The 23,823-nt window shown below is 36.5% G+C and overlaps 1 protein-coding gene across 27 annotated transcripts in view; it reads right to left on the bottom strand.

The window, feature by feature from the left end:
• The window catches only part of LOC100722197 (sodium/glucose cotransporter 4), a 239,976-nt gene extending 219,498 nt beyond the window's left edge, over positions 1 to 20,478 (bottom strand). For 16 of the 27 annotated variants that reach the window (XR_010043174.1, XM_063236449.1, XM_063236448.1 and 13 more), the window contains exon 1: positions 20,003 to 20,478. The gene's annotated coding sequence lies outside the window, so the exon portion shown is untranslated. The remainder of the gene's footprint in view (positions 1 to 20,002) is intronic. The other 11 variants (XR_010043175.1, XR_010043176.1, XR_010043179.1 and 8 more) reach the window with 2 other exon arrangements.
• Between the last annotated feature and the right edge of the window lie 3,345 nt (positions 20,479 to 23,823).

Genomic DNA, 23,823 nt, shown 5'->3' with positions numbered 1-23,823 from the left:
TGAATAAATTCTGCCAAGACTTTTTTGATAAACAACTTGGCTAGCCTGTCAGGAAAAAAAATATATTTCAAAAACTTAAGATTTCAGCAAAGCAATGGAAAAAATTGTTTTGCAATTTTCACCTAATTTTAATTTAATTTGCTTCAGAACAATAAGCACTGACAGTGTGACCTTTGCTAAGGAGTAAACTAGGTACTGGCAATACAGAGGTAAACATGATACAGTCTGAAATCTCAGGGTACCGAAAAAATATTAACAAACTGATGCTCATTTACATACACAAATGACACAAAACTAAAGTAACTACATTTTAATGACAAAATCAGGATTCAAAAAACCAAGTCATATCTTTTCCTTATTTCAAAGAAGTAACTTGCTCCTAATTTGAGCTCAATTAACTAGTTAATATTCAATAAGAACATACCGTGCCTAGAAGCATGTTAGGCATGAGGAGTACCAAAACTTTAAAAAGACAGTTTCTCACTGTAAGGACTCACAAGTGTTAGTAACTAAAGCAAAACAATATTCACAAAGTAATGTGACAGCTATAATGATAGAGACATATATGTAAAAATGAGGCAAATAGGAAGGGAAGACTTCACAAAAGATACAGTCTATATAGACCAAGAGGCTGGCAAATGGGAGAACTGATAAAAGCAAGGAGACACAAAATGACATAAATTCAAGAAAACTACAAGTATCAAAATATTACTACAGCACAAGGTATTGGGAAAAGTGTAGGCTATATAATGCCAAATCACAAAGGTTTTTGTTAGCCATGTCAATAAACTCAAACTCTGTCTAAATAAAACAGTTGAATATGGACTCAAGGAAACAGGAATGAGATTAGTGCATGAGTAATCAAGAACATGTAACAGTTAGTTAAAAGCAAAGAAAGAACAAATATCCAGAAATCATGAGACAGAATAGAGTAAAAAGGAAAAGGGCAGTAACACTTAAAAGAACCATGAGGAAAAGTGAGAAATATGGTTTCACCCAGACTAGAACAGGATCACTGGATAGTATTTTTACACTAGGAATAGACTGCAAAGCTTTTAAACTGGAAACAAGCTGAGAAGAGGGACTTTGGATAAAGAGATGCAGAAGCCAAAGGAAACAGAAAAACTAAAGAAGGAAATTCTTAGAGATGATTGAAGGGCAGGCAGAGGATGAAAGCAAAATAAAGTTCACTGAACCAAAGAGGTTCAAATGATTAAATTTATTTTTTTTCAAATGATTACATTTAAAATGAGGATATTATGCTGCTATGATTTGAATATGGTCTGTTCCTTCCAAAAGTCATCCCCATTATGAGGTTATGGCGTTTCATCCTGTTTACGAGGTCATTAATGTGAAAATCTAAATCCAACTATAGTGTTTATTTTTATTTTTTTTTTTTTGTCTTTTTTCATTTTTATCGGTACCGGGGATCGAACTCACGACCGCCTGCTAGCAAGGCAGGTACTTATGCCGCTGAGCTAAATCCCCAGCCCCCAACTATAGTGTTTAGATCTGAAGTTATTCAATAAAGTTCATCAGGAGGGAGGCTCTATGATTAAATAAGAGGGGCTTTATAAGAATAGACAGGAGGAAAAAAAATAAAATAAAAAATAAAAAATAAAAAGAATAGACAGGAGGGCCGGAGTTTAGTTAAGCGGCACAGGTGCTTGCCTGGCAGGTACAAGGTCATGAGTTTGATCTCCAGTACAAAAAAAGAAAAGAAAGAGACCAAAAGACACACACAAATGAACATCTCAGGAGTCTATCAATAAGAAAGACATTGTCAGATGAGGTCCCTCCATATTGGGCCTCCAGGGCCATGAGCCAAAATACGTTATTTTTCTTTAAAACCTACCAAATCTGTGGTACTGTGTTGCAAGCAACAGAAAGGGGACTGATCTCATGTCTTACTTTCAGGAGATTTTAAATCATTATCAAGAGATTTAAATCATTATCGTTATCAGTTAAATCATCATTTGTGTCAAAACTGTAATCATACTAATAGTAATACAATGTGCAAAACTGGGGGAAAGTTCATCCTACTATACTTGAAACTCTGGGAATACTGTTTTCACTCCCAAGGTCCAGCTTTTAGGTGCACAATGACATATAAGTATGCCAGTCTTAGAACTGTGACCAATATGAGTCAGGTAGTAAGAACCATTGACTCAAATGACAAATAAGTAATCGGCCTCCTTTGAGAAACTGCTCCTAGCCTGTCTAAACCCTGACAGAGTTAGTATTGTTGGTACTAATACCAACAAGCCTACTAAATACAAAAGAATAATCAAAATATAGTGACTATTTAAATTTTAATTATTACAGTAAAAGACAGATTATCATTAATCCCCTTCAAAATATTCCCTCTCACTTTAAACATACTTTTCCCACCATTCCTGCCACTTTAAAAAAGCAGTTCTGGAAGGCCTGTTTCATGTCTTCACAATGTGTGATCAAAAACAGTTAAAAGCTGGGAATGGCATGGTCAAGCACCCCTGTAACTCCAGCACCCAGGAGACTGAGGTAGGAGGATCACTGTGAATTCAAGGCAAGCCTGAACAGCACAGTGACACCTCATCTCAACAAAGACCAAAAAAAAAAGGCCACTAAATAAATAAATAAACAGTTCAGCATTGCTGCCAAGTATCATATAATAGGAAGGCAAACTTATAAAAAACATAACGGAATGTCCTTATATATCTTTTTCAGGGATCTGACACCATGAGATTTCTGGTTCTTCCCTATAGGCGACATGATCATAAAAGGAATTTAAGGCATCAAGGCAGTCATAATAGCGCAACTAAAGATACTTACAAAAGAACATTTCTAGAATTGCTTCAAAAAGTGGCAAGAATAACTGTGTTTGAAGCAAAACAGTATTTTGATGGGAATTAATTACAATATGTCTTTTATTGTATAGTGTTTTTAACTCAATCTTTCAACATTATTTTTCTATCATACCTCACATAGTTTACAGTCTCTTTGCAGTTTAAAATATACATACATATACACACAGAGAAAAAGTAACCACATGATAGCAATGGTGGATAAAACTGGAAAAATTAGGGCTCAAATAGTAAATGCTAATGATACTTCAGTTGCCTTCACGTGATAGAAAAGAACTTCTGTTTAGATCTAGAGTAAAAGAGTAAGTTACAAAATGGTAAACTTCAATTAACTTTATTAGCTGCTTTATAAACTAGTGATCTCCCAACCACAAAAAATGTTCAAGCCAAAGCTGGATACAAGAAAAGATGAGATGGGACTTTAGCCTGTGACTTTTCCCACAACATAAGCATGGCTCTACCAGACACTAAACATCAAATAATATTCGTTCCTTTAACATACCCAATATTATTAGTTTAAAGAGTTATTATATGAGTGTGTCCATCTTATACATCGGAACTAGGTTATACATTCCTCTTTCGCTACTCTATACTTATTGTAAGAATTTTAAGAACACTGACTTTAACTTATGAGAAGAGATACATCAGGGTGCCCCCACTCACATTCATGGGTGCATTCACATTTTGTATTCACATTTTCAACCAATGATTGAAAATATTCCAAAAAAGTTGCATCTTTACTAAACATGTATAGAATGTACCCATAACTGGTATAACTACTACTTAAATTGCATTTGTATTATATTAAGTATTATAAATACAATACAGATGATTTAGGCCTACAGGAAGATAGATTTATATGAAAATACTATACAACTTTTTATAAGGGAATTGAGCATTCTTAGATTTTGGTATCCACTGGGAACTGGAACAAATTCCAAGCAAATATGAAGATATGACTGTATAGAATGACTCAGAGCTGACAATCAGTTTTTGTCAAATGAGTGAAAAAAGTGTAGCCTAACATGTAATTTTCATATTTTTCCCAAACTCATATAATAATACATGTGAAGTCATTCAAATACTTACTGAACAACTAAGAACTGAACAACATTAGTAGCATACATACTGATTTAAAGTGGTAAGAATCAAAGACATTCTTTTTTTATTTAAGGACTGTCACTAGTACCACCCAATCTGCAATATACCCATCTCTTTTATCCTAACACAATGCCAACCTACGAGAGGTATTTCAGTAAACACTTTGTGGGCCAAGCTCAGAACACCCTAACTGGAACTGCTATAGCAAGTGGTAACAGCTAACAGCCATAACTCTATAATTTCGTACCATTGTTGGGCAACAAATGGCAACAGCAAGGTGTTCCTGGCCAGACAAGGTGAAGGAGCTCAGTAATAACGCATATGGAAATGAATCCTAGGGTCAGTTACGTATGGCTCCAGTGACATTCATCAAAAGATAACTATATTCAAACTAACTTCAGGATCTGAACTCTAGAAATTCCAAAGTTCTACTAGACACACACACTACACACACACATACACTGCATGGGTTAAAAAAGAAAAGAAACAAAAATCCTTCTAAAAGACACACCAAGAATGCAAGTGAGTGTTTTTTGGCATACTAATATTTTTATCTCCAAGATCGTAGATAGGATTTACGATCTAAGAATTTTTCATCATGAGCATACACTTCCATTTTGTGAACATATACAATTTACATTTTAACTTTATCTATTCTCCAAACATATATAAGTATGCAGACCAATAACTTATGTAGTACTTCCGTTCTTTTTTTTCTTTTTTCTTTTTTTTTTTTTCTTTTTCTTTTTTTTTTTTCCAGTACCGGGGATCGAACTCACAACCGCCTGCTTACAAGGCAGGTGCTTATGCTGCTGAGCTAAATCCCCAGCCCCAGTACTCCCGTTCTTAAAGCAAATGAACTGAGCATTCTCAGTGTAATAACATACTATATTATTATTATTATATCACAACATTATAATAGTCTGTTCTATTAGGATAAGATAGAATAAAAATGAAGTCATGCTAAAATCATATCATTATCAATAAATAAAGATATAAAATGTTCCTTTTTCTCTTTGTTTAATGTAACATATTAATATGTCTTTGCTTATACCTTTGCTGGTTTCTGCTTTTGTTAAATTAGTTAAAAAGAAAAATGATGGGAGTACCGCTTTCTTAAAATAATACTCAGCTTCACTTATGTTTATTTTAGTACAAAAGTTAATTCTTTACAAGTTACCATTTGCTATCTTGTTTAGAAAAACAGATTGCTTTCCAGAAATCTTTGTTCCAGGACTATAGCTAAGGATTTTGGCAATTTAATTAGCAAACTAAAATGTTCAGGGTGGAGGGCAACAACTCAGTACTAGAGGATCTGCTTACACAAGGTCCTGAATTTAAACTAAAAGAAAACTAAAGGCAGGAGGGAAAAAAGGGAAAAGGGGAAAAAAGTTCCAGTGACAGCAAATATGACAAAACAGAAACACATACCCCAGAAATAGGGAGAAATCTGAAATTTTCAAAATCAGGATGTATGATCTTCTTGTCCATTCTGTCCTGATCATTACTGAGAAATTGATCAAGATAAGGTAAACTCTTTCTGAGGACAGTTACACTGAGTGAGCAAAGAGACTAAGGCGTGTGAACCAGGATATGAAGGATGTAAAATCTCAAATCTTTTGAGACCAGCTGTCCCAATATTCAATGTTCATCCATGCCTGTGGATGGTAGGAAACATGGACAATTCATCAAATACTTTGACTACAGCTCACTGTTGAGCAGTTTTTTAAATTAATATACATGACAGCCAGACCTCAAATGGTCCAGAAAATCAAAAGCATAACACATATTAGTTTCTAAAACCAGAATGGTATGGCCAGAGCTAAAGAAAAGTGTCAACAGCAATGAGAGATCAATGACAGCTCCAAAAATGTTTAAGGTCCAGTACATTCATTCTGCTAGGAGCAGGCAGGGCCCCCCATGCATTGGTTTCTCTTATCACATGACACAGGGGAAAACTTTTGGCATGAGTCACAAACCGGAATGTAATGGTATTCTGTGTGCCAGAAACAGTCTTTTACTTTGTGTGCAGCTCATGGTGGTTAATGTTCTGTCACATCTGATGCAATGATGAACACAGACAACAATGGCAAGGTAAGCTCATCCAATGTTTGATATTCTAGTGGGCTTCATCAAACAATAGACCCTATTGTAGATATCTACATGAGTGATCCAGATGATCCAGCATCAGCTATGTTTTGTTCTCCTGTAGTTCAGAAGTTTAAAGAGAGTTCTTTAATCTGCCAATCTTGAGTTTCCAAGTGGCAACCCAAAGAGCTTATCATTGATGACAGACAAGGGTCAAGGAGAATATACCCAAAACTGACAGAAAAACAAGGGGCAAATCCTTAGCATTAAAACGTATTTATACTACCACAACTAGTTACTGATAAATGTAAAATGACACAAAATACAGTAAGAAAGTCATCAAATGTTGAAGTACTAAGACTTCTCAGTAGCTACCACTTTAAGATAAGCTGTCAACAAACCCCTGCTTGCTTGTTTGCTTGCTTATTTGATTATTTTCCTCTGACTCCACTATTAACTTCATCAGAAAACCCAGGAACATCAGAAAAGCTTTATTGTTCTTTTTCCATTCCAAAAAGCTACAAAAACAGCATTAAAAAAAAAAACCTGGATTCAGTTTTGTTTCTTTATTTATGTATTTTTTGTTAGTACATATTTGCCATACATCATGATCACATTCATCACAGTGAGTTTGTACCTATACGTAATATATCTTAATTCTTTTTTCACCATTCCTCTCCCCTCATCTTTAACCCCTGTTGATTTACTGTATAAAGGACAACACAATAAACTGCAGCGCTTTTTAAATTTTCCTGCCTGGCATGGTGGCACACGCCTGTAATCCCAGTACTCAGGAAGCTGAGGCAAAAAAGAGAATCACTGTGAGTTCAAAGCCAGCCTGGCTAAAAAGCAAGTTCAAGGCCAGCCTGAAGGGCACTGTGAAACCTGAATCAAAAAGACAAAAAAAAAAATTTATTTTAATAAAAAATAATAAATTTTCCCACTACTGTAATTATTACAAGAAAGAAAACATGTTGCACCATTAGAAGAATATAGATGACCCAAAGAGAAACAAACCACATCTATTTTACAATCCTTTAGAAATCTCATTTTCTATTTAAAATTCATGTAAATTTTATGTATGCTTCATAATAATTATTTTAAGAAACTATGTACTTTTTTCAATTATGCTAATAAAAATCAGTGTTGCGAGAAGACATTCACATCTGTATGGTAAGTCTGTTTGTGAGATCAGGTCTTGCTGTATTATCCAGCCTCGTCTCGAATTTCTGGGCTCAAGTAAGCCTCATGTCTCAGCTTTCCAAGTAGCCAGGGCTACAGGTTTGTATCACCATCCCTGGTTTACTGTGTAACTTTGAGTACTGCCTATCATTCCCATTTGAGATACATAATTAGAAAAGATCAAAGACCCTATTTTGCAGCCAAACACACCTGAGTGCTTATCGTAGCCTTATTACTATACCTATCTGTAGAAATATAACAAGTTTCACCAAGAACACTGCCCAAACCTTAACAGCCTTGAGTTCTGCTTCAAGAATAAAGCAATCACATCTATTACCAGTTGGTCTGCAGAGCTGATGCAGAGGCTGAATATACCCAGAAGCTGAACAGGCACAGTGAGCTTTCAACTCAGCTGCACCATCAATGAATCAAGCCTAGGTTTCAGGGAAACTTTCTGTGAAGTGAAAACCCTAAACTGAGTCAAACGCTTTGCTTCTGACAGTGAAATAGGGAACAAAGTTTCTTCCAAAGAAGGCTGTAACATAAAAAATTATGCACTCATCTCTTAGACAAACAAAAGTTCTAATATGTTTCCTTTCGGTCCACAGAAATTGCAAACTTCTTTCATTCAAAAGTATAGGTATTACACATATTTGTAACAGTTGTCTTACCCAGGACCATCTCAGTTGCTACACTGGGGAGAATCTGAGGTTGAGGTTTTAAAAAAACCTCATCTATTCAAAAGACTTAGCAATAACCAAAAGAAAATTCAGGCAACTATCTTTGAACCTGGTTCCTGGAATTCTGTCTATAACTACCTTCCCACTATCACCTCATTACCAGGCAATAAAGAAGAAAATCATTTAATAATTTGGTCAACATGTTTCTACCAATTCCCACAGGCTTCCCCAAATTCTATTAATCATGCTATGAGACTCTTATCTTTCCTCCAAAAGTCCATGTCTCAGCGTTTGATCCTTGGTGCCAAACCCCTTAAAAACCAAGAAGGATGTGAGATTTACCTTATTTGAAAGCTAACAATTTAGTCTGCCTGTGTCACAGGTGCTGGCAGAAGACACTGACTCCCAGGTTAGAAACAATGATTCACAGCAATTACCAGTATTCTAAATATCAGCATTTTCTTGTATTGCTTCTACAACCTGATTTCCCAAAGGATGCCACAAAGTGGGTCAACAGACACTTGTACATGCAGTGAACTGCACTGCAGAAAAGGAACTCAAGAGTGTGGAGAATCCAAATCTTACAGTGGAAAGGATGCCTACCCTTCACTCCAGACACAGATACTATCTCAAGAAAGATATACAGAAATCATAAAGAACTGAATACTATATCCCACCCAATACAGGGGCACTGTGTAAATTAAATATCAAGCACCTCACACAGTATCTACCACATAAAAATCAACCCAAGAAAGAAATTAATGTTATTATTCCTCCCCCACTGAACTTGAAATATGACTGCTTAATCGTGTCTCCACCTCACTTTAACCAGATGTCAAAGAATACACCTAAAATTGGCTTCAAAAAACAAGCTTAACCACTATTTTCTTCTAGAGAAAAACAGGTCAGAGAATCAGCAGGGCACAAAATAAAAAGCTTTCTTCTCACTAATACTCTTCTATTATAGCTAAGCATTAAAGTATCCTGGGAATCAGGATGAACTGCAAAGAAAAAAGAAAAAAATTTTAAAAGTGACTCAAACCTAAGTCTAAAGCTATTAAGTAAGATACACATCACCTGGAAACTTTCCCCCCTTCCTTTACCACATGATAATATCTCATTCTTCCAATACCAACAATTCCTCTATAACCACAAATAAATATAAAAGAGGGTATAATTATTCTACTCTTTTATAATAAATAAATATAAAAGAGGGACTGCTTTTTGAAATTATCTGTCAGAATGACTTTAAACTGAATGACTAGTGATTAACATGGTGAACAATTTTGATTTGAAATTTACATTTCTGCCTTATAAAACAGTTTGAAGCTAGCATGTTGGTACATCCCTGTAATCCCAGCACTCAGGAGGCTGAGGCAGGAGGGTGTGACAAGTTCAAGGCCAGCCCAGCCTGAACTGTACGGCAAAACCCTGTCTCAAAAAGAGGGGGAAAAAAACAGTTTCAGGTCTGGGGATACAGTTCAACGGGTGAGTGTTTCCATCTCACATGCATAATGCTGTAGATTAAAAATCCAGCAATACACACACACACACACACACACACACACACAAAAGGAAAAAGTTAAACCATTATCAAGAGAGAATGACACACAATCTAGTAACTGTATTCAAATTTTACAAGGTTCTTGGCCTCAAGCCTGTTGTCTTGCCATATTACGTAACTGAGCCTCTCTAGAATAGCTAAACCAGAAAGGTGTTTAGGACTTTTCTACATACAGGTAATGCTGAAGCTATAGTCCTCAATTCTAGAGTAAGAGACTGGAGTTTTTATTCTTTCAGTGACAGATTTTATTATTCAAAATCATGTTGACAAATAGAAAATGTATAAAAATAGATAAAAATTTATAATTCTACCCTGTTTGTACCAAAACAACCTAGACAAACAGCCTATACTGAAGAGTACTGAGTTCCTCTGATAGCTGCAGGAACACAGAGTGAAGACCAGGCAGTTGTTCACATGAAGAGCTGGCAGAGCAGGAAAACCATGTAAACTGATGACTATCTAACATGACTCAAAAGAGAAACACGCACAAGATACAGAGAAAGAAACTATTCAATGTAACTGGGCACAGGGTATGAATATTATAAGCTAATGGGAGATAGTAGGCTTTGAAAGATGAATAGAAATTTTCCAAAGACACAAAAAGTAAAAGTCCAAAGACATGGACTCATGAAACAGCCTAACTATCAAGGATACACTAAAATATTCCATTTTCCTAAGTCACAAAAATGGAATTGTATTTAAGATCACAAAAATCAAAAAATAACAGGAATGAATGGAATTCCAAAAATTATCTATATCAGTGGTTCTCAAGCACAATCATTAAAATTAGCAATATCAATATAACCTGGGAATTTGGTAAAATCCAAATCTGCAGATCTGATCCCAGATCCTTTGAATCAGAAACTTTGGGATTTGAAGTCCAGCAATCTATAGTTTAACAAGCCCCCAGTTACCCTGATGCAAGGTAAAGTTTGAGAATTATCGACTTAAATCAAGATTTTTCAACACTATCAAAATTTAGGACCAGATAATTCTTCAAGTAGGGGTACATCTTGTGCATTTTACAATGTTTAGTAGCATCCTTAGCCTCAAGGCACTAAATACCAACAGCACTTTCCAGCTGTAACAGCCAAAAATGTCTCTAGACATTGCATAATATCCCTTGGGGACAAAACTCACCACTGATCTAGATCAGCAAACCTTCCTATATAAAAACACATGGCAAATGGGGCTGGGGATTCAGCAGCACAAGCACCTGTCTGGCAAGAGCAAGATCCCAAGTTCAATTCTTGGTAAAATAAAATAAAATTTTAAAAAACACATGGCAGCCAGGCATGGTGGCACACTCCTATAATCTCAGCACTAGGAAGGCTGAGACAGGAGGATTGCTGCAAGTTCAAGACCAGCCTGGGCTACAAAGTGAGCTCAAGGCCAGCCTGAACTGTATAGCAAGACCCTGTCTCAAAAAGACAAATAAATAAATATGCATGGCAAAGATCTTGGAAACAACCTAAATGCCCATCAACTAAGGAATGGCTAAAAAAGATGTGGTATTTTTTATACAATGGAGTACTACTACTCAGCCATAAAGGAGGATAAACTGGAGACTTTTCAACTTGAGATCATACTCATTAATGAAATAAATAAGATACACATCATGTAAACATCATATTGTCTCACTAATATGAGAAGCTAAAATTAATATATGTATATGTGTATGTATATATGTATATAAAAAATATTAAGACAGTTATACTACTGATTTCTCTGAATTCAATAAAGAGAAATATTTGTGCTGGTATTGTTTGGACAACTGTAAGGAAATATCTTGTGCTCTGGGTGAATGATTTGAGGATGACAATGTGCAATCAATGTGTATACCATTATTATTGCCCCTGATTGACGTACTTTGAAATTTTGTTTCAGTTTCTTATCCTTCTCCTCCTCCTCCTTTTTTGCTTCTTTGCTTGAAATCAAATGGATGGGGGGGGGAGACACATGGCAAATATTTTAGGCTTTGCAGGCATGCCATTAACTACTCAATTAGGGATAAAAGTGATCGGAGACAACACATAAATAAACATGAGTGACTGTGCTCCAACATGATTTTACACCAAACAGGTGATGGTATGACCATCAGACTACAGTAATTTGTACACTCTTACCCTAAGTCAATTACCTGAATTAAAATTAAGTTAATGTTCTTAACCCCAGTACTAACGTGTAAGTAGCTAAACTATATTTGATCTGCTCTAGTCCCTTTTAATCTAGACAAAACTCAGGCAAATCTGTTTTCTACAGTTTCAGTAGCTGAAGCAAATAAAGCCTGAAGTCTTACTCAGAGAACCATAGTCAAAACAAACCACTAAAGCTATAGCTAGTATACCTAAAGTGCAGTGTCCTAACAACTACCCCCTACAAATCCTTCAAATGTTTTAACTTTGAATTCACTAAAATCTAGGGGGAAAAAGTTCTGTGGGGGAGCGGGGGAGCTTTTATAATAAAGACTCAAGATATTAAATATTTCAGGTTTATAAGCAATAAAAAATCTGTTCTCAACTGCCTACCTTCCTCACAGAAACAAGAACGCTAACACAGGCAATAGGTAAAAAACTGTATGTAACTATATTCCAATAAATTTTTATTTACTAAAACATGTAGAAAATTTGCAAAACACAGTCTGCTAATCCCTGATGTACAAAGACCATAAAAACAGTCAAGCAAACAATAGGCATCAACCCAACCTAGCTCAGCAAACAGACTGTTGTGTTTGTTTCAAGGATTTCAACTATCTATGAACAAAGCAATAGGGCACTAAGTGGTAGCCTAGGAATGATCAAAATACCAGCTTTCTCTTTCTTTCTTTCTTTCTTTCTTTCTTTCTTTCCTTCCTTTCTTCTTTCTTTCCTTCCCTCCCTCCCTTCCTTCCTTCCCTCCTTCCTTCGTCCCTTCCCTTCCCTTCCCTTCCCTTCCCTTCCCTTCCCTTCCCTTCCCTTCTCCTTCCTTCCTTCCTTCCTTCCTTCCTTCCTTCCTTCCTTCCTTCCTGTATGTCTACTGCATGCCAGGAACAATCTAACTACCTAACCATTCATTTATTAGAAAGAGTGTAACTGTTTACCAGGGATGTGTCTCAAATTTATGGACTCAAGTGATCAATACTCCTACTCCAGCCTCCCAAGTAGCTGGAACAACAGACACACACCACATCCTTCTTATTAATTTATTTTATACATAAGCTTCTTCACCTGGAGAAATTTATGAATGGCAGGTCCACTGTCCTTCAGAATACAAAGCTACTTGAAAAATTAGCTATGAAATACTTGCGCTAAAGTGTTCCTCGTCAAAATCTTGTTCCAAACCAACCCATAAGTTTGAACAACTCATTTCCAATTTCTACAATGGAAAAATAACAAGCTTAAATAGGTGATGTCAGAAGTTCTCTTGGAAAAAAAAGACATATTTTAAAATATCAAAAATGAAAACAACATCTAGAATTTGCTGAACACTTTATCAGACACCAGTTCTAATCACTTTCCACGTGTTGACTCATTTTTTCTATAAAGAAACTGAGGCATACAGGTTTAAGATTAGTCAAAAATCACATAAGTGATCTGAGCAACTACTTTGAAGATAAAAATACACAATAATAATAATATTATTAATCTATTGTTTTGAAATTCTGTATCATCAAGGTTTTTTTTTTATTTTAAAATTTAAAACAAAAATCACATAAGTGGCAGAACTGTGATATAAATTCCAGTAGTCTAAAACCAGTCATACCCTTAATCACTATTAAATAAACTAATAATTAATAAACTATTAAACTTCATTCTACATGCCAGAACCTTATTTTCCCAACAAACTACAATCCTAATATTTAAATAACAGGACTAGTTCCTCTAATAAAGAAAATGAAAAACAAAGAAAAAAAAGGAGTAAATAACAACGATTCAATAATTCAAACATAGGACAACATATTCAATCTCCTAACCAAGGTAAGCTCTCACAATGAAATACGTTCCATGAATTCTTAGTGTGATTCCTAATCCACATCATCACAGACAATGGCACTGACACCATTTCTGTGTTCTCACTCTAGCATCCTCTTTCTAGAAGATAACTCTTTGTATCAAAGTAATAAAGAACAATTCAAAACTTTCATTTAGAAGGAGAAAATGTCACAAAAGGACAAAAACTACTTAAAAGTGATTTACCAATAAAGCCATGGAAAACTGTTTCACAAGAGCTCAGAAGCATATGAAATCTTAAAAGTCCATAGTAACAATACAGTATCAGGAAATTCATATTGCAATATAAACACCAAAAGTATTACTAGCTAGAAAGACCAAAAAGAAAAACAAAGGCACAACTGTATGGTAAGAATAAATAAATAAATAAATAAAAGTAACATCAACATCAATGCCAAGGCTGGGGGTGTAACTCAGTGGTATTATCACTTGCCTAATATGTACAAGGCCAGAAGTTCAATGTCCAGCACTGCAAAAATTAAAAAATATATATATATATATATATATGAAAAACTCAACAACAAATTAAGCAACTGATCTATGACAACTGAAATTAAATTCAGAAAAAATACTTTTTAATTAAGTAGGTAATGTTTTGTTTCTAAGAAAGTCTGAAATAAAGTATTACCAGTGAACACTTGAGTACAGCTAGGATCTCCTTCTGTATTATTAGCAATAGAGAAACAAAAGCAATTAAACATAAAGAGACCAATCTGTGAGACTAAACAATTAACATCACCTTTTTTGTTCCCAAAGAAAATTTTTACAAAATTTTCTTAGAGAAAAAGGAAATTAACATGACAACAATCAAAAGACGAAAGGGATCCAATATCTTGAATCTATACAGAACTCAAAACAGATCATGTCCACCAAAATAAATGACCCACTCAAAAACTGGACAACTAAAATGAATACACATTTTTCAGAAGTGTAAAAATAGCCAAAAGATACCTGAAAAAAATGCTCAACATCTTTGGCCATCAGCAAAATGCAAATTAAAACACTAACATCCAATCTTACACCAGGAAAGAATGGTTATCATCAAAAAAAAAAAAAAAACACCCACTGGTGAGGCTGGTTTTGGAGCACTTCTACATTGTTGGTGGAAATGTAAACTAATTCAGCCATTCTGAAAATTACACTGGAGATTCCTCAACTAAAAACTCCATTCAATCTAGCTATTCCCCTTCTTGGTATTTTCCCAAAAGAATTAAAGACATCATACTACAGTGATACACGCATACCTATGCTTATAATACCACATTTCTTAACCTAAATCTTAGAAGTGCCCTATAGATCAACAAATGAAGGGTTAAAGAAAATTTAGTATTTAAACATGATGGAGTATTACTGTGCCATAAAGATAAATTAGTCAGTAGAAAAATATATGTACTTTAAGACTACAATGTTAAGTGAAATAAATCAAACAAGCTTCAACATCATATAACTTCTCTTATATGAGAAATTCAAAGTAAAATAATTTACAACAAACTACAAACTAGGATTGTAGTTTGTTGGGAAAATAAGGTTCTGGCATATAGAATGAAGTTTAATAGTTTATTAATAGGCAACCAGAAACAGGGAGATACATCTTTTGTAAATGGAAAAGGGGATTCAGATGGAGAAAGTGACAGCAAGGGGAAAGAAAGGGAATAAAAAGAATTAATATATGTTAAGTACATGCACCTACCCATTAAGTTGAATGTAAAATTAAATGCAGCAAACACATACTGATAATGAAATTCTTTTTAAAGGTTAAAGGAGTGTGGATGGAAACTCTTTTTGGAGGGGATTATTTTGTTTTAGTTTTTTTTTTTTTTTTTTTTTTTGGTCCACCCAAACAAAGTATGAGGTAATTAATATTACCAAGATTATTTGACAGAAACTGCAGTTGTTTTGGATACCTATTTTTATATCTGTAAGCAAACCAAATAGATCTTGAAAGTATGTTTGATCAACTATTTTTTGTGAAGAGGAAAGAGGCTGTTAAAAAATTCTACAATTACTGGGCCAGGGATTTAGCTCAGGGGTTCAAGCTCTTGCCTGTTAAGTGTGAGATGATTTCAATCTCTGGTACCAAAAAAAAAAAAAAAAAAAAAAAAAAAAAAGAATTCTACAATTACCAAAAGAACAAAATTTGGAATGCATCTCTTGTCACATTGACACTGTCTCTACTCAAAATTTTGGTGGTGCAGCCACTATAGAAAAGTGGGGCTGGGGATATGTCTCAACCATACAATACCCACCTAGCAAGCACAAGGTCCTGAGTTCAATTCCCAGTACCAAAAAAAAAAAAAAAGAAAGAGAAAAATGTAGGACAGTTCCTCAAAAATCTACAAGTAAGATCACTGTGTGATCCAGCAATTTTACTTCTGGCTATACTCCCAAAGCGGGCTGGGGATTTAGCTCGGCGGCATAAGCGCCTGCCTTGTAAGCAGGCAGTCGTGAGTTCAATCCCTGGTACCGATAAAAATGAAAAAGACAAAAAAAAAAAAAAAAAAAGGCTATACTCCCAAAGAAATGCAAAGCAAGGACTCAAACATATTGGTACAACAATGTTTACAACAGCATCATTCACAATAACCAAAAGATGTAAACAGCCTAGATGTTAATCAAAGATGAATCAATACACAAAATCTGATATATACAAACAAAAGGACAGTATTTGGCTATAAAAAAAAATAAAATAAAATTCTGACACATTACAACATGAATGGTGACCTTACACTAAGTGAAGTAAGTCATCACAAAAGCAGAAATACTGCATGATTCTACTTATACGAGACACCTAGAACAATCAAAATCATAAAGACAAAAACTGGTGGTTGCCATGGGTCACAGAAAAGGAGGATTAGGAGTCATTGTTTAACAAATACAGCTACAGTTTCATAAGATAGAATGCAGTGATGGTTGCACAGTAGTATGAAGGTAATCAATGCCACTGAACTGTACCTTTAAATGGCAAATGTTTAAGTCTGTGTATTCTACCATAAATAAGTTTTTTAAATGAGGACAATTTGGAACAGAATAGTTTTGTAGTCCCTACAAAGCAAGTTCATCTACCTACAATCCCAATTCTATCTCATTAAGTATGAGCTACAATCTTCAATCCACTCATGACTTTTCCACTGATTTCAACGGAAGTCGTATTTGTTGAGGTAAAATAGATATAAACTCAAAAGAATTCAAAATCCTTTCTTAAAAGCTTTTCCATACTTAAACATTATATTACTAGGGTCTATTATGTAGCAATGAACAAAATCTGACATTTACCTTTAAATCTCAAAGTCTAAAATTATGTCCTTTTACAAAGACACACTGAGTTCTCAAAACTGTCACTGATTCCCACAATCATATAAGAAAATATAATTTTAGTAAACAAATATATAAATAAATAACAAATATAATGTTATATCCACATCAGTGTGAGGAAATTATTTGTCCAGTTGTAGAAGAAACCAGTGCCATCCAAGAATGTTCATGACAAAGCTTGTGGTATTATCTTTAAAATAAATTTCTCATTTCCCTTAAACTAGATAAATGCTTAGTGAATCCTAAAAATCAGAGAATATGAAAAAATAATAATCGATTTTAAACTAAGACTATGAAAATAAACTGATCTGGTACCTTCATTTGTAAGACAATTACAGGTTTGGAGCTGGGGATTTAGCTCAGCGGCGTAAGTGCCTGCCTTGCAAGCAGGCAGTCATGAGTTCAATCCCTGGTACCAATAAAAACGAAAAAAGACAATTACAGGTTCCTAAACAACAAAGTTAATGTGCTTAAAATATGTACAGTTTTCTAAATAACTTTTATTCATCAATACTTTCTTACCTAGTTAACAATATAAAATCAACTCTCACCAATTAGTAAGCAACTATTTAGAGCAAATGCCATTAGTTTTTATTTTCCATTTATAAGCAATTGTGGACAACATTGTCACTGGCCTAAAAGACCACCCTAATGTCATTCAAGTAAAAGAAAAATTTTATTAGAATTTATACATGTAGTCAAGCATACTGGCACACACCTATGTTCCCAACACTCTGAGATAATAAGATAGAAAAAGCACAAGTTCTAGCACAGCCCAGTCAATTTAGCAGTTTAGCAAGACTCTCTCAAAATAAAAAATTGCCAGGTATGGTAGCACACACCTATAATACCAGAATTTTGGAGACTGAAGCAAGAGGATTACTGTGAGTTCAAGGTGACTTTGGGTTAGGGTGAGCTGAAAGCCAGCCTGAACTGCACAGCAAGACCGTTGTCAAACAAAAAAGACCAAAAATTAAGTAAATAAATAAACAAACAAACAATGATAAACTTAATAAAGAAAAATAAAAGTCAGGGATTTAGCTCAGCAGTTCAAGCACTTGCTTGGTAAGCACAAGGTCATGAGTTTGATCACAGTAACAATTTTAAAAAGTATTAAAAAGTAAAACAGAAAAGTAAAAACTAATAAAAAAATTAAAAGGACTGGCGATGTAGTGCTCAATCCTGGGTTCAATCTGGGTTCAATCTTCAGTAAACTTAATTAAAATGTATATTGAAATGATTCAAATAATTACTTTGGTTTCCAAATAAAAATTCCTGGTACTTATCAGGAAAACATTAACCCTACCTCTGAATGAAGAATACTAAATATTCTGTTTTAATGACTGTCACAAATAATAAGTTAGAAAGCAGCTACAAGTTATTAAGGAAAAAAGTTTGGTGAAATTAAAACAAAGTTACAACATTAATTTTAACTAAATCAACTAATGAGGTTAACTCTACTTACAGCTGTTGTCCAAAAGTCTTGCCCATCAGAATATAATTTTAATAACAGGATAAAACTACACCTAGAAATACAAAGTCTTAGCCAGGAGTGGGAGTGCATTCCTATAATCCCAGAACGCAAGAGGCTGAGGCAAGGATATCCTTGCATGTTCGAGACCAGCCTAGGATACAAAGTGAACCCAAGGCCAGCCTGAACCACATAGCAAGACCCTGTCTCAAAAGGACAGAAAAAAAAAAAAAAAAAAGGAAATACAAAGTCTTTTTTTTACAAGATGTATTCTACATTAGATAAAAGATTGCACTGGAGAATGGGGGTAGGGCCTAATACAATGTATGAAAATACCATGCCTAAGACCCACTACTTCATAAAACAGACTCTTAAACATTAAGTTTCAGTAACAACTTAAATCTAGTGTAATAAAATTGGTACTGACCGTATATATTGGGGGCAGGGAACCAGGTCTCCCAACACAGTGAACTCACGATGGAACCCAGGATGGCCATGAACCGAAGGATATCCTCCAGCCTCAACCTCCAGAGTGCTGGAATTACAGGTGTGTGCCACCATGCCTGACTTAAGAAATTATACTTTAACATACATTTTATAAAAATAAAAAAGATGCTTAAAGATTTAGACAGGCAAAGATCTTAAGTCATTCCTAAATGTACAACTTGGGAGTCAACTTTTAAGAACCCTCCTATGTTCAACAAACTAAAATATAGATAAACAGACATTCCAAGTGTATCAGATCCATCAGATATCACAGAGTTAACAAAAAGAGCAAATTCTGCAAGTGACCATCAAGTTGTAAAAACAAGAAGAAAAACTCAGTAAACAAATATACTACCTACAGTACTGTTAGACCATGTGCAATAATGACAAGATTCAAGAAAGGGAAGTCTCCCTATACTTGACAGTGGACTCTAAATTAATGCTAAAATGCTTAAAAATACCTCACTAAAATATGTTCTACATCAAAAGGCAAAGGTAATGTTAGTAGGATATCACTTCTAACTCCAACTCTTCCTGGTACATACAGCTCTAATTTCAAAGGGCCTCCCTAAAATACTTACATGCCATTGTAACAACTGAGTTCATAAGGGAATAACTTTTACTTATCCTTTAAAATATTCCTAGAGGAAGGCCACCAGTCAACCCATTCAAGTCTGCAGGGTAGGGAAATCTGCAAATATGAATTGGATAGTATGTGAGTTCACTATAGAGCTCCACTGGAATATACAGTATCTGCCTCTTTCTGATCTTCTTACCCTCCAAAGATTCCAGTAAGGCAAAGCGTCAAATGCTTACTCTTCCTTGAAAAGAACCACCATGCCCGGGGTACCCACCATCTCTTCCTCATCATTCTTTTTACTTTCCTCTTAACACAATATACATACCACATCCATAACAACACATACATACTCCATACACCAGGTCTCCTCAGAGAACAATTCAAAACACACCATACTTAAATGGCCCCACACTTACTATTCCCAAATTGTACACATTCCCCATATAATAGAGAAAACACATTCACACAAGTAATCCAAAAATCTTAACGCTCTCTATTAAAAATTCTCATTCAACTTGTAACACATCTATATAACCAACGTAACACATGAATTACATGCTCATAAATCACACACACGGACATGTATCAATGCCTAAACTACACATCATCGTAGTATTCAAACAAACGCTTGGAAGAGGCCACCCTTCTGACATAGGAACTCACGAGGTTAGAGGTGGGAGGGGTACAAGGCCAGAAAATTCACCTGAAAATCCGCCAGGATGATCTCGCGGTCCATGTTGGACGCCATGGCGGCGGCCGAGTTCCGAGGCGCCGGGAGCTAAACGTGCACCTGGGCGGGAGACGGCGCCTCCTGCGGCCGTTGTCGCCGTGGCGGCCGCCGCCGCCGCCGGGTGCCGAGGAGCTTGCGGGGAAGCCGGCGGACTGGCGGGCGGACGACCCGGCGGGCGGGACAGCGCGAGAGGCGCTAGGCAGTCATGCACTCGGTAACCTTCAGGCGCCCGCGAGCCCACGCCGCGCCGCCCGGACAGGAAGGCTGATGTACAGGCAGGTCGGGTCTCAACTGCCGCCAGCCAAGCCGAGGGCAGGTTGCGACAGCGCGCCCCCAGCTCCTTTCAGCGGCAGCGAGAGCGGCAGGGGCGGGGAAAGCCGGTGAACGAGCAGACGGGCGAACCCCGCGGCCGCCTCCGCCTCCTCCGCTTCCTCCCTAGCTGCTGCCTCCGCCCCTGGTTGGCCAGCGCCAGGGCTGTCGCACATTTTGCCTGTCATCGAGGTCGCAAAGCTGCGCTTTCCGGCTGCCACGTGATTGCCCTCCTGTCAAGGGCTGGGCGCGCGACTACCGCCGGCGGATTCCTGTGCGCGCGGCTGGGACGCCGACCTGTAACCGCAGGAGTTTGAGGTCTCGCAACAGGTTATTCCGGTTCGTGTGGAAACAGAGGCTGCCTCCCCTAGCGGGAGGCTGGATCCCTTCCTACCTTTCACGTGGCTCTCAAACCTGCTCAACGCACTCGTACACTCTTACCCTTCTCAAACAGTACTCCGCAAATGTAAGTTTCACCGAAATACAACTCTATACGTAGTCTCAACATTTACGCTTACACATTATCACACCTAATCCCAAAGCTCTTTCATCTGAATCGTCCTCAGACTCAGTAACAGGTACCAGACTCCCTCAGTCCACAAGAGAAACAAAGATGAAAATCTGAACCTCAAAGCGGGTAACCCAGCTAGTTAGGGGGGCGGAGGCAGGAGGATACCAAATTGGAGCCCAGTCTGGGCAATTTGGTAAAACTGTCTCAACACTTTAAAAAAAAAAAAAAATTGGTAGAGGAAAAGCTGGGGTTGTTGCTCAGCGTTCAGTTAAATGCTTGCCTGACGGATGGCTCACACCTGTGTAATCCCAGTATTCTGGGAGACTGAAGCAGGAGGATCAGAAATTCAGTTCCCGCCTGGAGAACTTACCAATACTCTCAAAATTTTAAAAAAATAGTAACAGTGAAGAGGACTGGAGATAACAGTCAAGTGGAAAATCCCTGGGTTCAGTCCATATCACTATAAATAAGTCAATAATAAATGAACAAGTGGAGAAACTTTATATCTTATAATTGGGGAAAACGAGTTTATTTTAAAAACCTTTATGAATTAATATACTTGTCAGTTACTGAAAGTTTCAACTTAGGGTCAGAAATTGACAGCCTCCACCAAAAACTGTCAAAAAATTGCAAACAATAAGAATCTTTTATAATTACTGTACATGATAGAGGAAGAGTAACATCAAAATATGTTGAACCCTGACTTAAGAAAATAATGGTCTGAGACCGGTGGTGGAGGGGGGTGGATAATACTTCAGCGACACAGCGCCTGCCTGGCAATCGTGAGATCCTGAGTTCAATTCCTGATACCAAAGAAAAAGAAAACCAGTCTGGACTGTAATAAGGCATTTACATTCTTTCCTGTAAAGTAAGATTGCTGATTTCATTCATGAGAGCTAAAAGAGGAACTAATGAAATCACCGCAGAGAATTGAGGCCTAAGAAAATCTTAATAAAATATTCAGTTGCGCTATGTAAGAAGTAGGCTAGATTTACTCAGTAATAGAGCACTTGCCAAGCACTTATGCAGCCCTTGGTGAAATCTCCAGCACACATACATATACACAAAACATGTATATACATTTATTCTGTGTGTCTTAAACAAAAATGGCCTATAATGTTTATGTGATAATGGTTCTTATTACTTTTTTTTGGAAGAGAATAAAACCAAATGTGACAAAACAAAGCAGAGTCAATCAAAACAAAGGATGGACATAGTATGTGATGTAAAAACAGAATACAAGGTAATCAACAATGGTTACCATAATGCCCCTTGCTACCTTAAAAAGAATTGCCTATATCATCAGGTATAATAAAATTGAACAAAACAGTATAGAACAAAACCAATAAAATCTAAACATTGGAGATATTACTGAACTTCAAAAGAAGATAACAGTCAAACCAGAATGGGAATCATAGTGAATCTTATTGCCTTCAAAGTAATTGCCTATACCCTCAAAATTGGTAGTATCAAACAGAAAAGAATAGAGTAAAATTAGTCAAAACCAGACGATGAGAGCAATATGGAGCTTCAAATCGAGTTAATAGGAAATCAAAAAAGTTACTATAATATATCCTACTATTTTTTAAAAATTTTTTTCCTTAATTAAAAAAATAATAATAGGGGCTGGAGATTTAGCTCAGCGGCATAAGAGCCTGTCTTGCAAGCAGGCAGTTGTGAGTTTGATTCCCGATACCGATAAAAAGGAAAAAGACAAATAATAATAATAATAATAATAAAACAAATTTTAAAAAGGTGGGGAGATTGAGATAAAAGAGGTCAGAACAGATACTGGTCAGAACAGAACAATTTAAGCAACATAGTGTTTCGCCACAAGATAACCTGACTTAATAGTAGTGAAATAAATCAAGCTCACATGTATGAATATCGAATAGTTTCCCTAGTGTAAGAAACGATACAAATACATAAAAGTATGTGGTAATCATGATTCCTCATTATGTGGTTTTGAAGGCTTATAAAGTTTTCACTCATTAATTGGAATGGTTCTATTCTGGGCTGTTTGATATTACTGTATGTGATGATATGAACAGCTATTTTGAAGAAAACAAGACACCATAATAACTAGTGCTGATTTAATATCATCTTGTTTTGAAGTCCCATCAAATTGTTGTTCTTCTGTCTTCATTGCTTTTATCACGTGGTATCTTATTGGATTTTATTATATGTGATAGTATAAACAAAATTTTTATAGGCAAAGAGATAATATAGAAACCATTGTTCATTTTCCGTTAGCTGGCTCTAAATACCCTGTAATACTTCCATCATCGTGAATGGTTTCACAATGTCTTGATATGTTTGATGCTATAGCATACGAAGTTATACTCAAATATTTCAAGGAAAGAGACACTATGGTAACTCCTTCCTCCCTCTTAGCCCAAGCCCTCTCACCTCTTGTTCTGCTGGTCCTCCTCAGAGTCCGGGAGGAAGGAGTGGTACCTAGAAGAGCAGAAGGGTGTGACCTTTGAGCACTCACTGTCCTGGCGTCCCAGGAGGTCTAGAGGACCATGTGACTGTGGGATGGCAAATGAGGCAGGGAAGCCTGAGAGGTCCCTCTGCGCTGCTCCCTGAGGGACAGAGAAGCCTCAGGAAAGGTAGGTGCTGTATACACCTGTGTGTAGTGAGTGCGCCACATCTCAAGAAGCAACCAGAGGGCCAGGTTTCCCCTATGGTTCCCCCCTCTGGATTTCCATAGGTAGAAACTGAGGAAAAAGAGGATCCAGCTAGACAGTTCCTTCAAGAGGCAGACTGGGGAAACCCTACAGCCCCGGGGCCCCACCCCCTACCCAGAGCCAGATCAAGGCCAGGTACTGGGAGCCTCAGCCTATTTGGTCCTGAATACATCATGTGAGCAGGAATCCTCTGAACAAACCATTTTCCTCAAGGAATACCAGGGGTGAGAACAGTTCAGGACATCTCCAAGAGCCCTCAAAGGGTCCCGGGGCCCCCTGACTTG

This window comes from Cavia porcellus, unplaced genomic scaffold (assembly GCF_034190915.1).
Source record: "Cavia porcellus strain 051 isolate PalLab524CR breed Dunkin Hartley unplaced genomic scaffold, mCavPor4.1 scaffold_25, whole genome shotgun sequence".
In the NCBI taxonomy this organism is placed as follows: domain Eukaryota; kingdom Metazoa; phylum Chordata; class Mammalia; order Rodentia; family Caviidae; genus Cavia; species Cavia porcellus.
The sequence above is the reverse complement of the archived record's forward strand: the minus strand, read 5'-3'. Positions and strand labels throughout refer to the sequence as shown.